Here is an 18,564-nt window from a genome sequence, read left to right on the forward strand (position 1 = left end):
AAACGTGACCATTCAAGAAGACGGCAAGACTACAGGACATCTTAAAAATGAGTCTGAATGTTGCTTAGGACTCAAAGCATGATTGGATGACTATATTTAAAGTGTCAAAAATCTGTTTTCTTGACTAAAGCAGAAAGGGACAAAAAATGGTTGTACCAAGGATAAGTAATGTTCAGAGCAGACCCAAGCAAAACTTCCCTTGCTTGATGAAATCCTGTAGGACTCATTGAAAGAAGCATTTGCTTTATATTTATTTATCCTCCCAACAGCAATGGTATCATTTTTCACGTTTGTTTGTTTGTTTGTTTCTTTCAAACACTTGTTACCTGCATCTTCATGGGAATTACATTTACCTTTGCCATCTTTAAACCTGGAAAAACACCTTACTAGCTATAAACACATGCATGATTTTAATTTTGACATCCGCATGCAGATTTTTGTCTCCTGCCCATATTCACCTGCATCTAGAAGTCTACCACTCTTTCTGTTTCCCATTCTTATTCTGATATTTCACTAGATAGAGTCGGTGATGAACACAATACCCATAAATTTGGTTGTCTCACTTTGCATGGTCAGAATGTATACTGGAATTTGTCTATAGCAAGTACCTAATTAAAAAAAAGAATGAAAACATAGGTCTATTCTTCTAGGCTATGTATATTTACAAGTGCAGGAATCTGTAGCAGGCTGATGACTAATTCACAAAATTTCAGGTGCATCATAAAAGAATAACAGAAATTAGATTTTTTATGCTTTTGATAAAGGAATATTTTTCCAAATTGAATCTTTTTATTCACCATATATTACCAAGCTAACACCCAATCAACATTGTCACATGAAATATTTTTTGAATTTTTTATTAGATATATTTCTTTACTTACATTTCAAATGTTAGTCCCCATTCCCGGTTTCCTGTCCATAAGCCACCATTCCCTCCCCCCTCCCACATATGGGTATTCCCCCTATACATCCCCCTTACTGCTCCCTCCATATCCCCCTGCACTGGGGGTCCAACCTTGGCAGGACCAAGGGTTTCCCCTTCCTCTGGGGCCCCAACAAGGCTATTCTCTGCTACATATGCGGTTGGAACCCTGGGTCAGTCCATGTGTGTCTTTAATCCCTGGAAGCTCTGGTTGATTGGCATTGTTGTTTTTATGGGGTTCCAAGCTCCTTTAACTCTTTCAATACTTCCTCTAATTCCCCCTAAGGGGGTCCTGTTCTCAGTTCAGTGGTTTGCTGCTAGCATTGACCTCTGAAGTAAGTATGCGTTTTGTGATCCTCATGTAATACCCGGACATGCTCTGGATGTGTCTCTCAGGAAAGATCTATATCTGGTCCCTTTCAGCATGCATTATTTAGCTTCATCAATCTTATCTAGTTTTGGTGGCTGTATATATATGGGCCACATGTGGGCCAGGCTCTGAATGGTGGTTCCTTCAGTCGCTGCTCTAAACTTTGCTTCCATATCCCCTCCTACGGATATTTTCCTCCAGCAGCAAACCACTGAACTGAGAATAGGACCCCCGTTGAAGGAATCAGAGAAAGAACTGGAAGAGCTTGAAGGGGATCGAGACCCCATATGTACAACAATGCCAAGCAACCAGAGCTTCCAGGGACTAAGCCACTACTTAAGGACTATACATGGACTGACCCTGGACTCTGACCTCATACGTAGCAATGAATATTCTAGTAAGATCACCAGTGGAAGGAGAAGCCCTTGGTCCTGCTAAGACTGAACCCCCAGTGAACTAGATTGTTGAGGGGAGGGCGGCAATGGGGGGAGGATGGGGAGGGGAACAACCATAAAGAAGGGGAGGGGGAGGGACTAGGGGGATGTTTGCCCGGAAACCGGGAAAGGGAATAACACTCGAAATGTATATAAGAAATACTCAAGTTAATAAAATAAAAGAAAGAAAAATAAATAATAAAAAAAGAAGGCGTGGGAGCATATGCATTTTGGTCTTCGTTCTTCTTGAGCTTCCTGTGGTCTGTGGATTGCATCTTGGGTAATTAGAGCTTTTTGGCTATTATCCACTTATCAATGAATGCATACCAAGTGTGTTTTTCTGTGATTGAGTTACCTCACTCAGGATGATATTTCCTAGCTCATTCCAATTGCCTATGAATTTCATGAAGTCATTGTTTTTGATAACTGAGTAGTTGTCACATGAAATTTTTAATTCCAGGCTTGAATTAAATTTTTTAGTAAGTATGTGTTTTGTGATCCTCATGTAATACCTGGAAATAAGAGAGGTGTCATAGAGACAGCATCTTACATCTGTGTAATACTTTAATGACTTTAACTGTAATCCAAAAGAGTCCTTACAGCAAATGTATATTTCTTACTCTTTGGTCACTTCCTTGAGTTCTGGTGCTGACTGTTGTAGCACTTCTTGATATAGGGTAGAATAGGTAGTTTTTTGCATCACAATCCCCAGATATATGCTTGAATGCCTGAAAAAAGACAAATTAGTAAGACAGTTACTTCACACATTATATCTATGTATATATATATATATATATATATGAAAGAAAAATAAAGGGCCTTCAGGGACTGATGCGTATGAGTAAACCATGAGTTATTTTTTTCCTTTCTGTAGTTTGCAGTTGTTTTTATGTTCCAGAGTTTGAACACATGACCTTGTGTGCAGCTTGCACTATACAACTAATTTATGACCCAAACTCTGTGCCTGTTTGTCACTCATGTGTATATATAGATAGTGTCATTATGTGTGCAAGTTTTTATGTGTGAAAGTGCTGGCATTTTGTTATGTTCTTCTATTACTCCACAGTTTAATTACTGAGGCAGAGTCTGTCACTTTAATGTAGATCATGCTATTTCTTTTAGTCTGCCTGATTAGGAATTCCTGGTATATGTTTATCATATGCTGAGATTACATGCATGCTATAATGTTTATCTGGAATTTAGGTAAGTGTTAGGAATATTGTTTCTTGTGACACATGTGTGGCAAGCTCTTTAGCCACTGAGACAACTCTCCAAACTATGATGGCCCATTAAAATGCTATTGTTGTCAAAGAAATGATATTAAGAAGGAAATTCTGTTCAACGTGAATTAGCTAGCAGGTGTTGGCTCACACTTCTTGTATCTGACACTGGGCACCTTATTTTAGACATACTTAAGTAGAGAACAATTTTAGAAAAAAATGTACTTGTAACAATTATTTTAATCTCATGAGCACAATAAAGATTAAGGCATAACTACCTGGAAACATATTTCAAAGGACATATGACCTCTAACAAGATGATGGGTTTTATAGCATGGGGGTCTATGGAATGCTTTGTTCTTTGTCATACAGAGTAGAGGTCACTAGGTTATGAGGTATAAGTCATATCTCTCCTACAGATGATGTATTCATTAGGGTATCAATACACCATGACCATTGTAACTCTTATAATGGAAAATATTTAATTGAACCTAGTTTACAGTTTCAGAGGATTAGTTCATTATCAACATGATGGGAAGCACAGTATGCATGCAGGCACACATGATGCTGGAGGAGCCAAGAGTTCTATCTCTTGATTTGAAGGCAGCAAGTAAAGACGATGTCTCACTTGTCAGACTTTAGCTTATATGAGACTTCAAAGCCCACTTCACAATGACACTTTTCTTCCAATGAAGTCACACCTACTCCAACAATTCCACACCTCTTGACAGTGCTATTTTGTATGGCCAAACATCCAAACACATGAGTTTACGGGGGGCATACCTACTCAAATCCCTGCAGATGAATTCTATTGACTGAGAAGCAATGCTTATGTTTAAGATATTGGGAAGGTGATAAGCATAATATTCTGGAGGTGGGGGACTAGAGTGTCACAATGCTGTACAGATTGAATAAATTACCAGGCTACTAAGAACATCTATCTATTCTCTGCCTTCTTGGTGGAAAATAGGTTAATACCTCCCTTTTGCTGAAGGACAGCTTGTGGACTTTACATTTTTGGTTTCTCCACTATTTATATGAGATTGTAATAACCTTATGTCATCTACACGACTCTGCTAGGTTTCCTATATAGTAAGATTAATGAAGAAGTGAGTAGCTGTGAACAAGAAGGATTGTACAACACCGTTTTATATAATTGTAGAGAAATGAGGACTCACGTGGCTTTTGGAATCAGATTCCTATTTTCCTTTGTCTTTGATAATAAGGATGACTTTCATTCATGGTATAGGGAGAAAGACCTTTTTCTATGCTTGGTAAGATGATTTCACAGTCAAATCAAATGTATTTGTGTTTTGGCTGTATAGATGTATGTATGTGTAACAGGTTTGTACCTGTTTACCACAGAAAGAAGATGACATTGAGTTCTTTGGAAATGGAGTTGCAGACAGTTGTTCACTGCATGAAGGGGTGCTGAGAATTGCATGAGGGCTTCTACAAAAGCAACAAGTGTTCTTTACCTGCAGGAACATGTCACCAGCACCTGTTCTGGATAATAAAGGAGATCCTCTACTCTAGATGTGCAGGTGTGAGTGCTGAGGAATCTGTGATTTGTCCATTGTGAAGTAACCATATCAAAATATTCTTTACTAAAACCAAGTAATAATTGACCTGACATTTTTGTGACCATCCAACATAATTCAGTGACCTCACACACAAAAGAGACATGTATAACATATATATGTATAACATAAATATATGTGTTTTATATATACATATACACATATACACACACACACATATATATATACATATATATACATATATATGTATATATATCATGATAATGGCTTTGGTTCTTTTGAGTTTTTTCTTTCCCAGTTTAAATGAAATCCAACTAAATGGCACTAGAGCACATTCTTCAAGTTACTTATCCAGAAATTCAAGTTTGTTTTTTTTTCTTCTAATCCAACTCCTACGAAACTCATGAAGTACATTGAAAATCAGTGTATGGTGTGAAGCATTCCCTGATCTCTTGTCAAATTGATGGCCCCACAATTTTCCTCAAGTAAACAGTCAGGACTTTCAGATGATTTCTGAGAATGGTAAAGGACAGGAAGAAGGATTTTAATAATCTTGAGCATATATACAGAGAATCTAAAGTGACTCATAATCAGACAACATAAAATCTTCGAAAACATGCCTTTCTCCTACAGATGTGAGTTATTTAGTTTTATAATTACTTGGCACAAATAGAGTCATTTTGGAAGATCAAAATTCAGTTGAGAAAATTACCTCAATAGCTTAGCCTAGGCAAGACTGTGGCACATTTTCTTGATTGATCAGCAATCAAGACTGCCTGTGCTAGAGGTCCTGAGTACTATAAGTAGGAAGGTGACCAAGCCATGATTTACACGCCATAGCAGCATTTCTCCGTGGGCTTTTGTATCAGTTCCTGCCTCGGGCTTTCTATCTGGAGTTTTGCCCTGCCTTCCTTCAAAGATATATGAATTCTTTCCTCCGTAAGTTTCTTTTCTTGATGGTATTTTACCACAGCAGTAGAAACCGAAAACGAATTGATAACAGATCATGGGGGATTGCCTTTCCAGATCTGACCACATGTTTTAGGGATAGTTGTGGGAATTTGGGCATGAAAAGTTATGTTTTCCAAATCATAATGTGTTATTGCATAGGATTTCGGAACATAAAAGTGATGAGAGGATGCAGACAATGGAGGGATTACTTGTGGAGTTTCAGAGGGGAGCAAAATATCTTTTGGGGCATTTGTGTGATTTTTACTAAGAACCACCACTAACAGGAAAGCTTTGCTTTCCTGTGACAATCAAAGCTGGTTATCTCAGTGCTGGTTAACCGGGATGAAGAAGCAGCTGTGATTAAGAAGGGATCTGCATCATTGAGGTAAAATCTTCTAGGAGTGTTTCCTCCACGTCAGCAGAAAGACGCCGTGGTCCAAAGGGTACATCTCATGCTTGCAGGCAAACTTAGCAATGTATATGTCGCACAAGTCATACTAGTTTTAAAATCACAAATCCAAGGGGTCATGGAGAGTGGCTGACTCTCTGGGTTTTTTGTTTGTTTGGTTTTTTTTTTTTTTTTTTTTGGTCAGGATAGGAGTACAGTTAGAAAGGCAAGAGAAGGTCATAATGAAGATGCTGACTCAGTTGTGGTCCATGCACCAGGACTGAAGGAATCATGAAAAAAAGTTGGGGATTACATAGTGTAGCAGGGTAATGAGAACTCAGAGAAGCTATTGGTGAAAGTTCAACTCAGTTGCAGCACGAAACAAAGCATTTTGGAGATCCCAGCACCATATGATGATCACCAAAAGCTACAGCAGCTGTGGTGTGGAGCTGACTTAAACTAAAAAGAAAAGGTGGGTGGAAAGTGAGTGGCAGAGTCACAGAAGGTGCCACTGCCAAGACCTTTGGAACTAAATTCTCTTAAGTCCCATAAGTGTGACACTAAGATATTTATAATGTTGGAGATTTAGAGAGGCTTTGCAGTTTTAGAGGGACTTTGGATATTTAAAATAGACTGAACTTTTAAAGTTTGAAGTTTGAAAGATTGTAGGACTTTTACAATTTGAAATATGCTTTATACCGTGATGTTGAGACTTATGATATCATGGGAAGTAGGACCACCATGTTGGATTTTTTTGCCCATAGTGTTTTATCATAGCAATAGAAACCCTACTAAAACAAGACCAAGTCAAGTTCTTCCTTCATAACACCCATGGCCAAGTTTTCAGAACTCTGAAGCTGGACTCATGTTAAGTAAAATGATGGTGCAAGGCCTGGAAAGGTATAACTTTCTAACAGATCATCAGGAATTTCCTTGTTAGCACCCATTTTATAAGTGGTAAATATTTATGCAAGACAATTAGATGGGTTATAAAGTGTGTTGCTGCTCAATTAAGACACTACTACTTTCAAATGCATCTTTTATTTTTGAAAAGTTGTGGACATCTTAAGATGTTTTGTAACTACTATTGATATCTCTAAAGTAAAAGGGATATATATTTCATTTTGTCTTAGTTAGGGTTTTGATTGGGTAAGAAACATCATAACCACAGAAACTATTACAAATGAAAACCTTTAATTGGGGGGGTGGGGTGCAGGTCAGAGGTTTAGTCTATTATCCTGGCTGGAAACATGGTGGTAATCAGGGGGACATTCTTCTGGAGATGGGCCTGTGAGTTCCAGAACTTCATCTCAGACAACAGACTCAGACAGTGAGACTTCAAGCAGGCTTGAGCTTCTGAGACCTCAAAGCCTGCCCCCACAGTGACACACTTGCTCCAGCAAAACCACACACACCTACACCGTCAAGGCCATACCCACTGCAGGAAAGCCATACCCGAAAGTAATGCCACTCCCTATGGGACAAACATTCAAACACATGAGTCTTTGTCAAGGAAGCATTCCTATTCAGACCACCAAATCCCACTCCTTTGCTCCCATAATCTTGTAGCTGTAACATAATTCAAGATACATTTAGTCCAAATTCAAAAGTTTCCATAATCTAAAAGAGTCTCAAACTTGTATAAAAAGGTCAAAGTTCTTCAGAGACTGATCCAATTTCTTAATTGAGGATCAGATGGGGTGGAGTGGGGTAGGTAGGACCAGAAAAGGAGATAACATTTGAAAAATAAATACATAAACTATCCTATAAAAATCAATGAAAGAAGCAGATTACAACATATTTCCAACATATAATGACATGGGATGTACATTACCATCCCAAAAAAAGAGCATTGTAAGAGAACGTAGACTGAAAACCAGCTGGGGAAATTCCCAATTGTGTTTGTCCATGTCTGTTACAAAACTGTTCTTCAGATCCCCAACTCAGTTCAATTTTGTGAGCTGAATAGGCTGTTTCCATTCCCTGTTAGCTGCTTCCCTCAGTTGGTATCATGTGACTCTGGCATCTTCAATATTTTGGGGTCTACAAGACAACCCGTGCTTCACCTTCAAAGCTGTGCACAATGGCCTTGCTAGGTCTCCATGCAAAGGCGACTCTGACACATACCTACCTGCCAGTTTTCTTTGGCTGTGAAGGGGCATACCATAGCCCCATTCTTTTCTCCATGACTCTAAACTAGAACCATGTTGCAAAGCTGCCACATTCTGCTGGGACTGGAACACGGCCCCCTCGTTCACATATTCACTCATTTTGTTTTTGATGGTTTCCTTTACTGCATAAAACTGCCTGTTCTGAAATTCTGTCTATACATTAGCCTGGCCTCAAAGTAAAAAATCTCTGCCTCTGGAGTGCTAATATTAAAGATGGAGCCCACTCACACTGCTCTAAGCTTTTCTTTAATTCCATTTTACAATTTGGAGTCTTAGCTAAGTTGGATCTTGCCCTGGGTTCACCCCTCCCTTTATTCCATTTAACATCAGGCTTTCCTTTAATCTGTTTATCTGATTGAGCACAGGATTTAGCTCCATTCCACTTCCTTGTGTCTCCCTTCTCCTTGAACTCCACATTTGTATCTCTGCTTGCTCAGCTTGAATGTTTTCCTTACAGGTCTTGTAAGCTTGAGCACTAATGGCCACACAATACAGTGGTAGGTGGTTCAGAAACGTCATCTGTCAATGCTGTTAATCCATAAGTCTTCAACTTACTTTATACAGATGTTTGGAGAAGGGCAGAGAACAGTCACATGTTCTTTTTTCCTTCTTGAAACCACTTGAGCCAGACCCCCAGAGTTCAAATCACCCTCAGCACCACTGTCTAACAAGCTTCTACTTGTATTGCCTGACTTAAAGCATTCAATTACTTTCTAGTTGAAATTCTCCAATTTGTCCACATTGCTCTAAACAAAAGTATGGTACAATATATCAAAGTAATAGCCCAGTCCCTGGTACCATTTCATGTCTTAGCTAAGGCTTCTACTCCTGTGAAGATACACCATGACCACAGAAACATTTCTGAAGGAAAACATTTAATTTGAGATGGCCTATATATAATTCAGAAGTTTAGTCCATTATCATGATGCAGGGAAGTATGGTGGTATACACACAGACATGTTGCTAGAGAAGGAGCTGAGAGTTCTACAACTTGATCTGTTGGCAGTAAGAAAGGACAATGACCAACACTATGGAGGCTTAAGCTTCAGAGATCTCAAAGCCTGTCCCACAGTGACACACTTCTTCCAACAAGGCCACATCTACTCTGAGGCCACAACTCCTAAGGTCAAGCATTCAAGCAGATGAGTTTATTAGGGCTATTTATATTCAAATTACTGCAGATAGAGACGTTATAATTAAATGGAATGCACTGTGACACACATTCAAAAGAATACAATTATATTCACTTCATTGCCTTAAGGTTCACTGCAGAGACACAGAGCACTGAGTGGCATATAGGGCTGATCATATGCAGGAAAGATGAAGAAAAACTTTTGCCCACATGATAAACCAAAGATCAGATTAAGTGCCTGTTCCTAAGCTGCTATTACATTATTACCGCACTTAATTTTACAAATTGTAGGTTTTGTCTACTCATGAGTATAAACTTGAATACTATCTCTAAAACTATCTTTATCTTCTTCTTCTTCTTCTTCTTCTTCTTCTTCTTCTTCTTCTTCTTCTTCTTCTTCTTCTTCTTCTTCTTCTTCTTCTTCTTCTTCTTCTCCTCCTCCTCCTCCTCCTCCTCCTCCTCCTCCTCCTCCTCCTCCTCCTCTTCCTCCTCCTCCTTCAACTAAAATGATATGGTTACAATTACAGTAGTCTCTCTCTCTCTCTCTCTCTCTCTCTCTCTCTCTCTCACACACACACACACACACACACACACACACACACACACATACACACATACACACACATACACACACAAACACACACACACACACACACACACACACACACACACACACACACACTGCCCCCGACTCCAAATATCCATGAGTGATCCTGAATTGAAAGTTTACAAAATAACAAGACTAACACTGTGTACAGGAAAAGCTGTTTCAGAACTTCAGAAGCCAGACTAATTATGACCTGTCATGGTGATCCTGTCTGGGCTCAGCCATGGAGTCCATCTTGCCAGGGACAAATCCACTTCTGTCTGCACCACCAGGCCCCCTTTGAAAACCCCAAGGTCCCCTCTTTTGCCCATTAGACACCCTGATCATATCCTCCTCTGTCTTGTGGATCATCTCCATAGTTTGCCCACATATGAGAGGCTCCTGGTCCCCCTCCTGGACAATCTAGCTTAGGTGCCTTACACTATTTGCTTTCATTTCTCCAAAGGAAGTTCATGTTCTCACATTTAGAATTAGGACACATCCAGTCCCCAGCACATCACTGTCCTCCAACTCCACCTCCCCCACTGGGGAATCCTCCCTGGCCACCGCCACCTCCATAGTTTCCATGGCCCATGTGTCCTCCTCAACCTCAGCCTTCACAACCATTTCCACCACACCAATTGATGTCAGCTTGGTGAGTAGCAAGTGAAACTTTAATAGGATTCACAGAGAATCATTTACCATCGAACTAGTCGATTACAGCTTTAGCAGGAGGTAGGTTAACAAATGAGACTGTTGCCTCACCCTTCAAATTCCCAGTTTCCCTGTCTGTATACAAATTAATCATAGGCTGTCCAGTTTTCTTGTTTGTCTTAATAATTCCAATCTGCTTAAAGTAATTAGACAAAGGTTCAATTGTAACATTCTCACCTCGGCCTTGCATGAAGATGGTATTGTTGTCTGAAGTGTCCTGTTCAGAATCATGACGAGATCCTTGATCCCAAGGACCACCAAATTTATTAAAGCCACCATGGTCACTTCTGCCCATGCTGCCTCTGCCTCCTCTGCCACCTTCATGGCCGTTGGGTTCATAGCCACTCCTGTAGCCACCACCACTGCCATCACTCTGATCCTGATTGCTGTAACCACCACAGCCACCACCACCACTCATAGAGGACTGATCTTGGCCCTAGTTGCCTCCACCACCCACTCTACCACCTCCACTGCTGCTGTTGTATAGGTTCTGTTGTCCATAACCCTGAGGTGGGTTCTAGGAGCTTTGTTGCTGTTCACTATAGCCAGACTGTTGCCTCTGCTCTGGGGCTGCCCATAGCTGCTGCTCTGAGAACTGCCACCATAATTTCCAGAGGTGCTGCTAGGAGCTGATTTTTGGCCATAGCCAGGATAGGAGGACTGGTGCCCATAAGAACACTGGGAACTTGGGCTGCTGCCATAGCCACCAGTGGAACCATATCCCTGGGGAGATGACTGAGTCCCATAGCCTGTACTATGGGTCCATAAGAAGAACCATAGGTGCTCTGATAGTATCCTGAAGTAGCAGCTGATTGGCCATAACCACTGTAACTCTGCTGGCCATAGGGCTGATTGCTCTGTTGGGAGTAGCCCTGTCCAGGCTGGGTAGGATAGGCTCTGTAGCTTTGAGTTGCTTGTTGGGTATAGTTATATGAAGCCATGTCTACACAAGTGTGCACAGGCCATAACTAACAGGATTTAAGACAACTGTACAGGGAGGCCATGAGGACTGAGCCTCATTTTTGCATCTTAACTCCTACTATTCAAGACATTGGCTTCTTTCATACCTAATGTATAGATTGACTAAAATAATAAAAATTAACTAAAAAATGTTTTTCATGTGTAGCTGAAGAAAACATAGTATCACTCTGTTTTCAAGCAAGTTTTATTCAAGCTGTGAAGATAACATACAAGTATAAGATATAAAATACATTACAACAAAAGCAAAATACAATTTTTATGATATATATATATATATATATATATATGAATGATTGTGTTATGTGGGGATCAAGAACACTTGAGAATATCAGTTCTCTCCTTAAACTATGTGGTTTAGGAATAAGATTGCCAGAATTTGAAAATGAACAACAAAAAAGAAATAAGGAAAGAGAGGGTAGCACACACACACACACACACACACACACACACACACACACACACACACACACGGAAGGAGGGAGGGAGAGGGGTGGAACAATAAAAACAACAAAAAAGATTTATCGACCCATCTCATTAGTCCCAAAAATCTTTTCAAAATAAATTTCAAATAAAAGCTATATTATTTCAAGTATACTGCTAGATTGTTTTTAAAATTCTTAAAAGCCAGAAGATTGGGAATAAGACGTAATTGAGAGAAAACTTGGGTGGGGTGGAGAGGAATATAGAAAGGTACATTTGATTATGTTTCATTTAATACATACATACATTACTCAAAACTAAAACAATAATAAATTAATAATGAAGTTAAATTTTTAAAATCATAGAGGAGATAAAGAATATCCAATAATCTTATTTGAATAATTTAATATGTATGTCTTGAGTTTTGGGAAAGCAATGAAAATTTCTATAACATCGCTGTTAGGGAGATGGTTCAGGTGTTAAACACAGAGATTGCTCTACCAGAGAACCTGGATTCCATCCACCAGCAATCACATAGTACACATAATGATCATCAGCTGACTCTAATTCTAATACCAAGAGATCAGGTATCTTCTCACTACTTCAGACTCTAGGATAGTGGCGTACACACATATACCTCTGCAAAACCAATAGTACACATCAAATTTTAAATATTTAAAAATTTTTGAAAAGTCCAAATATATATTATAACAAGAAAGATCAAAATATGATTTATAAAGTGTAATCACTGATAAAATAAATATAGATATATTCTTATTTATTAAGTAGAAAATATCAAAATTAAATATATAACAATAATTACATAGTTTTGGTCATGAGCACAAGTACTATGCAATTGTCAACACTGCCACGGTGTGTTTAAAGCATCAAGAATAAAAATAAATAATGAAATATCCATGCATGATTTATTCTTTGAACTAATTGCTCCATTTATACTCTTATTTTAAATTTATGTTTTTTTAATTTAAATTCTATAGATTTCAAGAAAAAGGCATAAATCTAGACAAAACCTTAAATGTCCCGTAATTTTCTATACAGCTTGTTTATGTCTATTTTGTAATTATTATAAGTTCACATTTCCTTGTTTCTGTTCAGAGTTTATAATTATATATACATATTAAAGAGATGAGCCCTGTACATCATGTGAGGCAACTATGGATCAAAGAAATTAATCCCTCAAGATTTCCATAAGAGCTGACTTTTTTGACTATGAAGAAAACAAAAGAATATTGTTTTAGTAGTAGTATAATAAAATCTTATCTTCCTTTTAGATCCCAGCTTCTTCCCCAGCCTCAGAAAAGATATTTTTGTAGTAGAAAACATGGATTATGTGTTGGAAAAGCCTTCAGAATCATGCAATGCATCAACAAATTAATTAATAGATTTGCATTCTAAGGCATTATTTTCTTCTGAAGATGTCTTATACAATATTGCAATGTAGGGAGTTCATGTGTTTATTAATAATGATGAAATGAATAATCCCTTACATTAATACAGAGCCTTGAAGATCACAAGGCACACTAACACCTTTGATTTCAGTTAATTCTTTCAAACACCATGTAAAGGAAGCACGGTGGATTTTCATTATCCCTTCTCTATCTGGGAATAAATTGAGGGTCACTGGGGTTAAACTAATGCAGAAACTTTCAAAGTCAGAGAAGAGGTGGGTAAAGTCTTTTCATCCAAATTCTTTTCCTCTTGCAATTATTTTTTAAGCACGTTAACTTTCATCAAGCACAGAAACAACATGATAATTTGCCACTGATTTTATTGATTAAGATGGGCACTCACATAAGTGAATTATAAACTCTTTCAACTTGGCTTATATAATATTTCAGAAGTAAGTCATGCCTAATATTCCAAAGCAGTAAATAAACAAAGCCTAATATCATGTGAAGCCAGAGGTTTCAAAATGTGTATAGATTTCTGGAGCACAATTTCTATGCAGAATGTGAAAATAATGCCAAGCTTTAAGAATAAGGATCTTTGTAATTTGCAGAGTGCGTTGTACTGTGTGTGCCACGGAACTGTTTACTGCCCTTTGGTGTAATGTCCCTCAACATCCAAAAGAAGTACTCTTGCTTCAGACCACTGTGCTTTAGTTCTGACTTTATGTGGAATGACTCTACTACACAGACACTAACCTGACTTTTGCTTTCTGTGCAGGAACCAACTAGCACCTACTGAGTTGAACCCATCAAAGTGGAAATGTAGGTGCTATAACCTCAGAACCACACCAAGGACAGTGTTCATTCATAAGAGATCACCCAAAATTTTGCAATTTATCAGATTACAGTAAAAGATAGTAAAAGTATAATTTGTATTAAATGTCTGGGCCTTGATGAATATTTCTGTAAAACTTCAGAATGTGCTGCATGTTTACTACAATGTTTTATTCTCTATACATTGTGGCCTTAGCTCAAAACAAATAAATATTCATTATATGTGCTCCCCTGCCTATTAGGCCTCATGCCACGTGGCTCCCTTCTCATAATGCATTAGGAGAGTAAATCTTACGTGAATGTTATTAGTAGGTTTTATTATCAGATTTTGACTACCCTCTCAGTAAGCATTCTGAAAGAACAGGAAGTGTAGAGAAATAAATATTGATTGTTTCTTCGTATAACACTTCTTCTTTAAATTATAGTGTGTGTAGACCTCAAGGCAACGGTATGTGAGACAAGAGTTTCATGAAAAGTCGAGATCAGATTTTATTAATATTTACGGACTGTGTTTCAAAGAAACACTTAATAAAATATCTTCCCTGTGGTTGCTGAAATGTTTCTTTCTATATTGAGGAGTGATGTGATATACTGGAATGCTGAAATAGTGTGTTTGTAGATCTATAAACGTTAACAACTCAAACTGGAAAATTTAATGTTATAAATATGCCAATCTTATACTCTTTGAGACAGCACAGTTTTTCCACACAGCACCAACCATTTTTGGAAAAGGTTAAGTTACACAAAAATCTTTAACAGGACTCCCTGTGAAATTCTTGGTAGCTAATGTCTAGAAATCTGAGCTGCTAAAGTAATATCCAGCTTTTTCTGAGAACCAGAGAGTGAAGCTTCTGCATAATTAATTTCTATCTCAAGTGACTTGATTAACATAAACTTCTTATTCTAATCACTAGCAATTTTGATGAACTTCTTATGTACAGTTGATTCTGTAATTTCACCTAAGATGTAGAGTGCGTGGCATTTTCAAGCTTAGTTTTGGTTTTTCTTTTCTGTATGATCTTACCCAGAATGGCTGGTTTTCTGATTGTGTAACTCACAGTACTGACCACAGCTAGCTAAAAAGAGAAAAAAAGGGAAATGCTTCTTCTAATTCACGTTTTCTTTCCCTAACACACACACACACACACACACACACAAACACATACACACACATGTGCTCAAGTATGCACACACAAACACACAGACACATAATGTGGGGTGTGTGTGTGTGTGTGTGTGTGTGTGTGTGTGTGTGCATGCGCGTGAATGTGTTGGTGTTTATGGAAACATAACACATAAGGAAACCAGAAGAAAACTTAGTGGAATAGGTACTCTTTCCTTAGATGTGTCATATGATTTGATCTCAGGCTTTTTGCCTTGCATAACAAACATTTTCCACAGTCCAGCCAGCTTTCTAGACCAGTTTTCAGTTATCTTTAGCTTAAGGGGACATCATTTTCCACCAATATACTAATTTCTTAGGGTTTTGTGAACCTCCTTGCAAGATTTGTCCAAATGATAACCCTCTTCTACATCTCTCTTTTGTCACATCTTGTCCATCCTTCAGGTTCAGTTTGTCTCCCTTTTAAAAAAATTCCTTGATTACCGCCAGACTGGAGCTTTGTTACCAAAATTCTGGACCACCAAAAACAGCCTCCTATCCCTGAAACATGATCTCCTCTCCCTTAACTGGACGACACTCATCCATAAAAATAATTTTATCACAAGTCAGTCCATAGCCTTGAAGTATAATTGTCTTTAGCTAAACTGTGAATGCATGACAACGTGGTCTAGGCTCACTTATGCCTTTCCTTAGTGCTTATGTAGTGACATAATTTGTGCAGTTATCAAAACATTTAGTTCTCTATCCCTTTTAAGTGCCAATTTTCCTGGGTATGCAAATCTTGATTTAGTTATTATTTACTTTCGTGCATTAAAATATATCACTCCATACTTTTCTGGCTTTTAGGCTTGTTGTTTTTGATTAAGTTCAAATGCATTTGCTATTAAAGATGAACAATTTTTTTTAATTTTCCTCTTTTTTTGCTTTTAGTACTGTTTCATTGATTCATTATTTTAAATCTCAAATTTGTAAATCAGTACTTCTATGGTCATGTCTCTTGACAGTCTAAGTGTCTCATGCTTGCCTGCTCATTTCTATATCTAAGTTTAGCATATTTTTGACATAATTTTTATTTAGATTCTCTGTACCTTTAGTTCATATCTCATCTATTTCTTCTCTACTGTGAGGCCTAAGATTTGCCCTGTTGTTTGCATTCTACAGGGCTGGAATATTGCTACCACGCTTATTTTGCCCTCAGTGATGTCTGATTTATTATTTTATTGATCTTGTCCATCATCCCTCATATCCTTTCTTCTGCTTTGAGACTTATGGATGATGCTTTCATTATTTGATACATTGTTTCATTTTTTATCATCCCTACTTGTTATTGTAACCACACATTCAATATTTGTTGTTCTTTTCTTCTATGCCACTCACGTTTTTATTTCTGTGTTATTTTCTCATTTATCATGTTGATTTTCTCCTCTTCTAGCTGACTTCATAGTCTTTTCCAAGATTAAATCAATTTACTATTTTTCTTTGTATCCCCCTTGAAGTCAGTGAGGGACTTCATTGCCTTTCTTATCCAACATTCTTGGGTTTGTAAATTGTGATTTTTACATTTCTGGATTTGGTACCACTCCTAACTTTCCTTGAGAAAACTTAGTGATCAACCTTTCCTTAGGAGCTCAATCACCCAATGCAATGAATGAAGGAAAAACAAATGGATCGGGAAAACAAAATGAAATCATGCAAGATATAGAAATATGCTAATTATTTATTAAAACAAACACATAAGCTACCAAAGATGCTGTAACAGAAAATGGGAAAACTAAAGTAGAATATCCTATGAAATTAAAAAAATAAAAGTAAATATGGAAATGGTTAATAAAGGAAATGAAGAAAGAAAGATGATTCCACATAAAATATAAATGAAGTTAGATGAAAAAATAAGACTTTAAACATAAAAGATAAATAAAGGAGTGAGAAAACACGCTATTAAGCAAGTATACAGAGAAAAGTATTATAAAAAATTAAAAAGTAGAAGAGATAAAGTTCCAGATATTGAGCAAGTTCACAATAAATAAATACTGCAAAAAAAGTGAATAAAATTAGAAAAGTGATCTTTTATTTTTGTAAGGGCTCAATTCCAATAATACAATGGAATGGGTAGAGAGCAAACAAGATCAATGGAAATCAAATCCTGCAAAATGTAGAAACTTGGTTAAAAATTACTAAAGCCTGCAAATATGTGACCAAGGATGTTATAATAGAAAAATAGAAAAATGAGAAAGTTAAAATTCTAGGTGTTACATTCAATTGAAAAAAATCTACTCATGGCCACTCAGAATGGCAGCATCTCCTCTCACAATGCACTTTACTGTCTTGTCCAAGTCTCAGGAAGAAACTTTTATCAGTGTTGTATCTAGTCATACTGCTTTCCACAACGGCCCCCCAGGGCCACTAGAGCACTGGAGTTATAACAACGTAAATTCACCATCCCTGATGAAATATTTTAATTCCTGAAAATCTTTCTATTTTTTACATTGTTTTTATGTATGATGCTTCTCCTAGTACATTTCTACATTGAAAACAGAATTCAAACATCATCTGGCGACATGCAGTTAGGACGAATTGTGTAGTTTCTGAGTGAGGACTATATACATATTGGTGGCTAACCAGTAAAATATACATGTGCTTTGATTCATAAATAAATTGATTTAGGGCCATCTAACAAATTCCACTATTTTCTCTCAAACCAAAAGTAACATGAATTACTTGAAACTTATAATAGAAATATGCTTTATCCCCAACCCTATTCTCATCTGCCTCAGTGACACTGGAGGCTTTCCACTGCAGAACACATAGCAAGATAAAGACAGACCAAAGTCCTAATGAACAGGTTCAGTAGGTTAAAGGAAAGTAGACTTTTATTTTGCAATTTAACTTTATACCTTAAAAGTGACTATATTTTGCTGACCACTTTTGGTTTTCTTTGGTTTGTTTTCACCATGAGAAATAGCTTTCTCCTCTTCTGACAGAATGAAGTTGCAAACAACTTCACCTAATAGACCTTAAGCAAACATGAGTTCAATTTGATGGGCACATTCCAACAGGGTTGAAAAGAATGAGTTAAAAAATGAATTAAATAACAGATCCATTTTCAAGGCCTTGAGCTAGGTAGTATTTATGTTAAATACAAAACAGTTTTTTAAGCATGGAACTCTTGGAAGCTTTAGTGGAATTATTTATCAGGATTGCTTCAGTGAATATCATTGTTGGCAACATGAATAAGGCAAGGAGGTAAATGTCGCGCCCACCTCGTCCGGCAAGGAAGATGCAACACTGTTGGATTCTTCTCAACAGCCTTTACTGCAGGACACCTTCTTTGTTCATACAGGGAGGCGGCGGCAGCCAGCCCTAAGTGT

At 37.6% G+C, this 18,564-nt stretch overlaps 1 pseudogene; it reads right to left on the minus strand.

Moving 5' to 3' along the window:
• Nucleotides 1–9,922: 9,922 nt before the first annotated feature.
• Fus-ps2 (FUS RNA binding protein, pseudogene 2) lies at nucleotides 9,923–11,370 on the minus strand (annotated as a pseudogene).
• Between the last annotated feature and the right edge of the window lie 7,194 nt (nucleotides 11,371–18,564).

Source organism: Rattus norvegicus, chromosome 19, assembly GCF_036323735.1.
Source record: "Rattus norvegicus strain BN/NHsdMcwi chromosome 19, GRCr8, whole genome shotgun sequence".
Taxonomy (NCBI): Eukaryota; Metazoa; Chordata; class Mammalia; order Rodentia; family Muridae; genus Rattus; species Rattus norvegicus.